The sequence below is a fragment of the Rhamphochromis longiceps genome, linkage group LG6, assembly GCF_057381845.1.
Source record: "Rhamphochromis longiceps isolate RC_006_pf linkage group LG6, R_longiceps_female_GT1.1, whole genome shotgun sequence".
Classification (NCBI taxonomy): domain Eukaryota; kingdom Metazoa; phylum Chordata; class Actinopteri; order Cichliformes; family Cichlidae; genus Rhamphochromis; species Rhamphochromis longiceps.
In genome coordinates this window covers 2,783,739-2,791,238 of record NC_140562.1, presented here as the reverse complement: position 1 = coordinate 2,791,238, position 7,500 = coordinate 2,783,739, and the positions used below count along the sequence as shown (strand labels likewise).

Sequence of the window (7,500 nt, the reverse complement as noted above, 5' to 3'; positions counted from 1 at the left end):
TACAAAGAACAATAAGCAGGTAGTGGGCAAGTGTACACTTGTATCATTAGCTCAGAAGCTACAACCTATAACTACTGCACTTCAAGGAAGGTACAAAATAATGTCTCAAACACCCCATTACTAATTGTCTAATATACAAAGAACTGACTGAACTGGCAAACAACTGCATGGTGCGTTACCGCCACCACTGATATGGAGTGTGGACAGGAATCGCGCTCAAAAACAAACAAAACCAACCTACTTCATATCCTTCCAAATTACCTTCTCTCAAAAACTGAAACAGGGCTTGACAGCTTTTATTCCCCAACTCCTTTTGCAATAACTTAATAAGATCTAATTTCAAGTTAATGTTACCGAGACTTTGGACCAGTTGTCTCCTCTCTACCTTATGCTTCCGACACTACAAAATACCATGCTCCAAAGTTTCCTCCTCTCCACAATAGTTACATGTCCTTGAATTATGTTTCCCTATAAAGAACAGTGTAGAATTCAATCCTGTATGTCCAAATCTCAGTCTTGACACCACCACCACCTCCTCCTCCTACCTCCTTGTGGCTCTCCTTACTCCCACCTTCCCCTCCTTTCTTCTTCCCACTGTTTCTCCCATCTACCCCTCATTTCTCGCTTAATAACAGTCTTAACTTCCACCTGACCAAAACTCACCGCCAGATCAACTATCCTATAATTAGTAGCTTCCTTTACTAACCCATCCACTGCTTCATTCCCCCTTACCCCATAGTGAGCTGGGAACCCATGCAAACACTGACAGACCCATCATATGTATTCTGAAAAGAGTTTGCTGAATCTCTATTAAAATATCTGATCTACTTTCCGAATGACCGCTCTGTAGACTGACCAAGGCTGCTCTTGAATCTGAACAAATAATTGCTTTCAATGGCCTCAAATCTTCCACCCGCTGAACCGCTAATAGAATTGCTATCATTTCTCCTGTAAACAGATAATCATTAATCCTCTTCCCAAGTTCTACCATAAAGTCCAGAATTACTAGTGCTACCCCCACTTGACTGGCTGGATTCTTTGAAGCACACGTATATACTTGCACATACCCACATTACTGTTCAATGTAACCCTGAACTGAATTTAAGTCGAGACCGCCTGCCCTGTCCTTACTCTTCTGGTGCAATAAAGCAAAACCTACAGCTGCTTCAGAAAGTATCCATGAAGGGATTACAGGCCATGGCACTTGTTGACAGATGTCTAACTGATCCAATTTAAGTTCCTTCTTTCTTCCCCCAACCACCCATCTGTTATGCCGCTCTGCAGCCTCTAATCTCCTCAATGTGTTCAGCTGGTGCTAACTGGCCACACCTAGTCAGGTGTGGATAAAAGCATACCTGAGGTAGGCTTCCCAGAAGCTCACTAGTCTTTGCCTTGGTGGCACCAGCCATTTTAGCCAACCTGCAATGCCATTTTAAGATAAAACCCTCTTCTCACTAACACTGTGGTATTCGTCTCCTTTTCTATGTTGTGGCTTTAGAGCAGGGTCGTAACATAAGGAGACGAATAGCACCAGCTGAACACATTGAGGAGATTAGGAGCTGCAGAGGAGCTGGTTGCGTAACACCTCCTCCCTCAAAAGGGTTCCTCTAGGACCCCTAAATTTTTAAAAAGCCCCTCTGGACCTTGATCCCTCAAACATAAGCTTGAGCCAAAGCATAAACTTAAGCACTTTATTACCAGCTCTAACATAGAACTAAATACTCACATTTCTTTAGCTGGCATTTTTAAACAGGGACGCCCCTGCATGAGGATTTTGAAGTTACCACACTGAACACGCAAAAAGTAACATGTGACCAACACAAAGGAGCACGACAGTCACACCCAAAATAATTACTTGATCTGCTACAACACAAAACCAAAAGTAGCAACAAATAATCACAACCAACTGATCTGTTGTCTCCACCACACAAATGGTCACATACAAGTGGCCCTATACCACAACAAGTCACTTTAAACTCCAAAGCTCAGTAAAGAAAGCATGCTAGTGACCAACCACAAACAGAGAGCTATGGCCACACAATGATTGCTCAGAAGTGATCTAACCAAAGTAGCCACACGCTCTGCCACAATAAAGGCCACAGCACAAAACACTCACCTTATGAGGATGTCATTAGCATCCATCCACACTGACATCAGATGCACACACATGATGTACACGCAATGCCAACTTAAGAACAGCCTACCTGCCTCAGCTACAAGACCAGAATTAATGGTCTCAAACCTCCTGCCAAGTTTGGTGCCGCTGATTTACTATGTGCAACTCCCAACCTAAAACGCTAAAAACAATAAAACCCTAACTTTACCTACCTAGTCTTCAGTGGTGTACCACCAAACAACAAATGAAAACAACAACAAAGCAAAACAACAAACAAATGCTGCGATGGAAGGGCAGCACAGCTACCCAGCTAAAACACACTTACTAAAGGGACGTTGCTCAATCACAGTGAACACCTTCACTCACCCACTTAAAAGTAAAACAAACTGATTTCAGTCCCAAAAAAATGTCTAAACAATCCCGGACGAGCCCCCACTTATGTTACGACCCTGCTCAAAAGCCGCAACATAAAAAAGGAGACGAATACCAGAGCGTTAGTGAGAAGAGGTTTATCTTAAAATGGCATTGCAGGTTGGCTAAAATGGCTGGTGCCATCAAGGCAAAGAACAGTGAGCTTCTGGGAAGCCTACCTCGGGTATGCTTTTATCCACACTTGACTAGGTGTGGATAATTAGCACCAAACTTCTTTTCCAATTCTCTAGACACCGCTATTGGGCTCAATTGCACTTCCTGATCCTCCTTCCTGAATTTCAAAGTTATCTTAAATTCCTCCCTCACCATCTTCTTCCTCATGACCCTGAACCCTTCATCTGAGCTGTTCTCTTCCAAACTCTGTTTACTGGTCTGCAACCCAACCAAACTTGCCTCCTCTCCCCTGCTTCTCCCTCTTCCTGATCTTCCCCCGCCAGCAACCAGGGTCCATTCACCAAAATCCATTTCATCATCCTCATCTACCAGAGACACCATTCGAGCCAGTCACACACCAGTTTATGCCAACTGCCAAACTCTGTGATCCAAATCCGTAGTCCAAAGTCCAAAAACCAAACAATTCACTCAAACCGTATGGAATGTCCACCTTCAAATTTCCCGCACCTCCCCACCGCTACTCTCTCACAGTTCCTGGGCCGACAGTCAGGTGATGCTGGAATCCTGACCCACTGTTCCTGTCTATGCACATGTCAAGATAAAGGCTTTCCTGTCTATCCGGATGTCAAAATAAAAGCTTCACAATTTTCTGATGTATAACAATAGAAATACAATTTCCACTTATTTGTCTCATTAGCATATGAACATATTTAAAACAGAACGGTATCTATATATGATCTCGGACCTTGTCTGAGGTCTGAGGTTCAATATCAAGACAAATTGCCGTCTTGCTCTTTGCTGAGATGAGACAGCGGGCGTAGCTCCAATGAGGAGCAGGATGTGGCTTTCACTCTTTCAGAAAAACATGGAAAACAAAAATCTTTAAACTAACAGTTAAAGAAAAGTGTGTATGTCTCATTTGCAGGGCAACCGGTGTGGGACTGCACTTTTAGCAGTGATCTCGTCCATCCATCCATTCGCTTCCACTTATCCTTTTCAGGGTTGCTGGAGCCTATCCCAGCTGTCATAGGGCGAGAGGCGGGGTACATCCTGGACAGGTCGCCAGTCTGTCGCAGGGCCAACACACAGGGACAGACAACCATTCACACCTAGTGACAATTTGGATTATCCAATTAACCTATCCCCACAAGCTGCATGTCTTTGGACAGTAGGAGGAAGCCAGAGTACCCAGAGGGAACCCACGCAGACAACATGCAAACTCCACACAGAAAGACGCCGGCCTGATGGTGGAATTGAACTCAGGACCTTCTTGCTGTGCGGCAACAGCGCTAACCACCGTGCCACCTCAGTGATCTCGTATAGAAAACTATTCCGCGCATATATAAAACAGGTCCGCGGCTCTGAACCGTAGTAAAGGGACCTCTGACTAATACGGCGGGTTCGTGTCGGGCTCGTAGCTGAAAACTAGCTTTACTTTGTTGTCTGGGTCAAGTTTGCTAGTGAGAGACAGAGAGAGGCGTTGAAAGGCTGCTGCAACAGAGCTTATAGTTTCAAAGGAAACCAGGAACACAGTGTACAGTCGAGTCTTAACAGCTTACTTACAGCTGGGCTCGTCAGGCTCTCTTCTTGGCTGCAGTGGTTATTATTATATTTACATGCTTCCAGCTCCCGTTTCTGCTCCATGACAGCTCGAACTTTTCCGCTCTCCGTTTTTTTGCACATGACGGGTATAGGGCTATGCCTGTAACACTCTGCTCATATTGCCTTCATATTAAATAATTTTTTGAATAATAATTTTTTTTTAAATATTTCTTCACGTCATTATGCGGCTGCAAGTAGAGATGACATGGGCCGTGACAATAAGACACAGGCATTGAGCCCCTTACTGCGTTTCGCTTGGGTTTCCACCGGCGTGGAATTACCAAAAATAGAGAGGCCATAGCCTAACATGTGAAACAGGAAAAGACCGTCGTGTAATCCATTTATTTCAACAAAGTAACTGTATTCGGAATACCACCTTTTTAAACGGTAACTGTAACGAAATACAGTTACGCATATTTCGTATGTTAAATACGTAACGCTGGTACATGTATTCAATTACTCCCCAACACAGGGGGCAACTGTGGCGATGGCAAAGCGGCACAAAGTGGAGAGACACTTCAGTGCACTTCATGCAAGCCTCCATGCTAACTACCCACCATCATGAGCAAAAAAGTCGACGAATTAAAGGCAGTTTTGGGCAACCAGAAGTCTTTTTTTTTTTTTACAAGGCTGGTGAAAAGTCACAAAAAGCAACTGAAGCTTCATTCAGAGCTGCAAAGAGATTTTGGAGGGCACAGTGATAATAATTGCAAACACTCTGTTCAAACACTTGAGAAGAATGGTCCTAATATCAATTACATAAATATGTGTAACTGGGGGCGAGTACAGTGGTGAGAAGAGTGTCAGCTATATCTGAGAACTTGACCAGGATCTGGTTAGTAGTTCAACATCCAGCACGATGAGTCTGTGGACAGCAGCAGTACATCGCGGATGATCATGTCTGTCAAATGGTGTTTGATGATTTCACACTACTGCCCCTAAAGACACAACAGAGGGAGTTGACATCTACATGCAGTGAAGAGGTTCTTCATGGAGAACAAGGTACCATTAAAAAAGCTGGAGTCGGAGACTACTCACGGGGCTCCTACCGTGACATGCTGACATGCAGGCTTCGTTGCTCAATGCAATAGTAACACAGACTTGCCAAAATGTCTGCCTAACCACTGCACCATTCACCAGCAGGCGTCCTATTGGAGGAACTTTCAGCTGAGCACGGTGACCTGTTACTACACAGAGAGATCTGATGACTAAGCAGGGGATGGGTGTATGTCATTTTTTGTCACCTTTGGGTGAAATCAAGGAGTTCATGCAGTTCGTGCAGACCAAAGGGAAAGACATCTCAAGGACACTGAGTGGATGCTTGACCTTGCATTTTTAACTGACGTCATTGGGTCCTGATCCATTTGAACTGTCAATCAAAAGGTAAGACAGTTGCTGACATGATAAGTACCATAAATGCATTTGAAGCTCAGAAGAACATTTTTTCCGTACATTTACAGTCCTGCACTTTCCCTCCATGCAGTCAGTGCTGAATGATAGTGCTTCTTAATGGCAATGCTCCCATTTGGGGCCTCGACCCCAAGGATCGGGTCTGCCTGCACAAACAGCACAGTATAGTGTACACTGGAGGATTGCTGTGATTTATACATCGGGGAAACCAAACAACCTCTGGTGAAGCGGATGGCACAGCACAGAAGAGCCGCCTCGTCAGGCCAGGACTCTGCAGTCTATTCACACCTACAGGCCAGTGGACACTCTTTCAGTGATGAGGATGTAACATCCTGGACAGGGAGGAACGCTGGTTTGAGGGCGGAGTCAAGGAGGCCATTTACGTGAAAAGGGAAAGACCATCTCTGAATTGAGGAGGGGCCTAAGGGTACATCTGTCACCATCTTACAATGCTGTGATTGCAGCCAATCAACTCTCTGTGAATGGGACTCATGGTTATTGATCAGTGGTTGTTGATCAGTGGTTGTTAAGCAACAGTCATGGCAATTTGCATATTAATGATCATGAAACTGTTTCCTCCATTTCTAGGAGTTTGAGAACAGATTTAGTGACTTTGAGGTACATGGAACATGTTTGTTATTTATTTAAATCCTTTGATGCAAGTGGAAATGAACTACAACAAACTAAAATAATATGCAAAAATGTTAAAAATAACAAAAATTCTAAGATGTAATAATTTGTTAAAAATACACTAGATTTGGTGATCAGTACAAATGTTATAAAATTCATTTAAAAATGTGTTCAATATTAAATAACTGATCATTTGTACAAACAAAAGGCTCTTTGCCTCCCTCCAAATGGGGTCTGCACAGCTAACGTAAGTGTCACGGTCTGGCTGGCAGACCGTGGGGATGTGGGGAAAGGAGGACCCAAAACGCAGACTCTGCGATGCAAACAGTGCTCTTTATTTACAGTGAAAAGGCTGTAAATACAATAACTCCCCGTTGCTCCCTCGAACCCCGTGTGCGTGCTTCCCTCCGATATCTGTGCTCGTGCTCCCCGCTGTTGTGTTTCCGCACCCCCGTGCGTGCTGCCTCTCCGGACCACTCCTCCTCCTGTAGGGAAACCAGAGGCGCAGCCGTCAACACTAACCCTCGGCGGGCATATACGCACAGCACAGACCTAAGCTAACACACACTGACTTGGTAAGATAACTCAATGATCCCGCGTCGGTGGGAGCTCCAAGACTCTCCTAAGTAGCTCCCCCGACGAGCCCTGATCAGCGGCAGGTGTGTGGCTTCCGGTGTGGCCAGTCCCTCCGCAGGGCCACACCCCTCAGGCCTGCAGGTGGCCGAGCTCCATCCTCCAGGCACACCCGCAGACATACACACCCATACCTCGCCTAAACATATGAGTGGGACACAGACTAACACAGCACAGAGAAACACATATATGTACACGCACAGAGAAGGGGAAACGACACCAAAAATACATAATAATAATACACAGGTCCATGACTGCCCAGGGATCCTGGGTCGCCCAGTCCCAGGACCCTGACAGTAAGTGCTAGGAGCTTAAGTTTACCTAAGTCATAATTCTGCTCAGTGGAAGACAAATGATAGGAGAAGAAAGAACATGGGTGGCACTTACCATGTGGGTCACCACACTGGGAAAGGGTTGCCACTGCCCCACAGTCACAAGTGTGTAACTCCACAAACTGTTTGTGTGAGTCAGGTTGGATCAAAAAATGAGTGACTTATGTATGTATGTATGTATGTATATGTATATATTGTACTATTCTTAGTTAGCGTATTGTCTGTCTTGTC

At 44.8% G+C, this 7,500-nt stretch overlaps 1 protein-coding gene across 1 annotated transcript in view; it reads left to right on the top strand.

Moving 5' to 3' along the window:
• tmem176 (transmembrane protein 176) overlaps positions 1–7,500 on the top strand; it is a 19,554-nt gene that overhangs the window by 742 nt on the left and 11,312 nt on the right. The window lies entirely within an intron of this gene.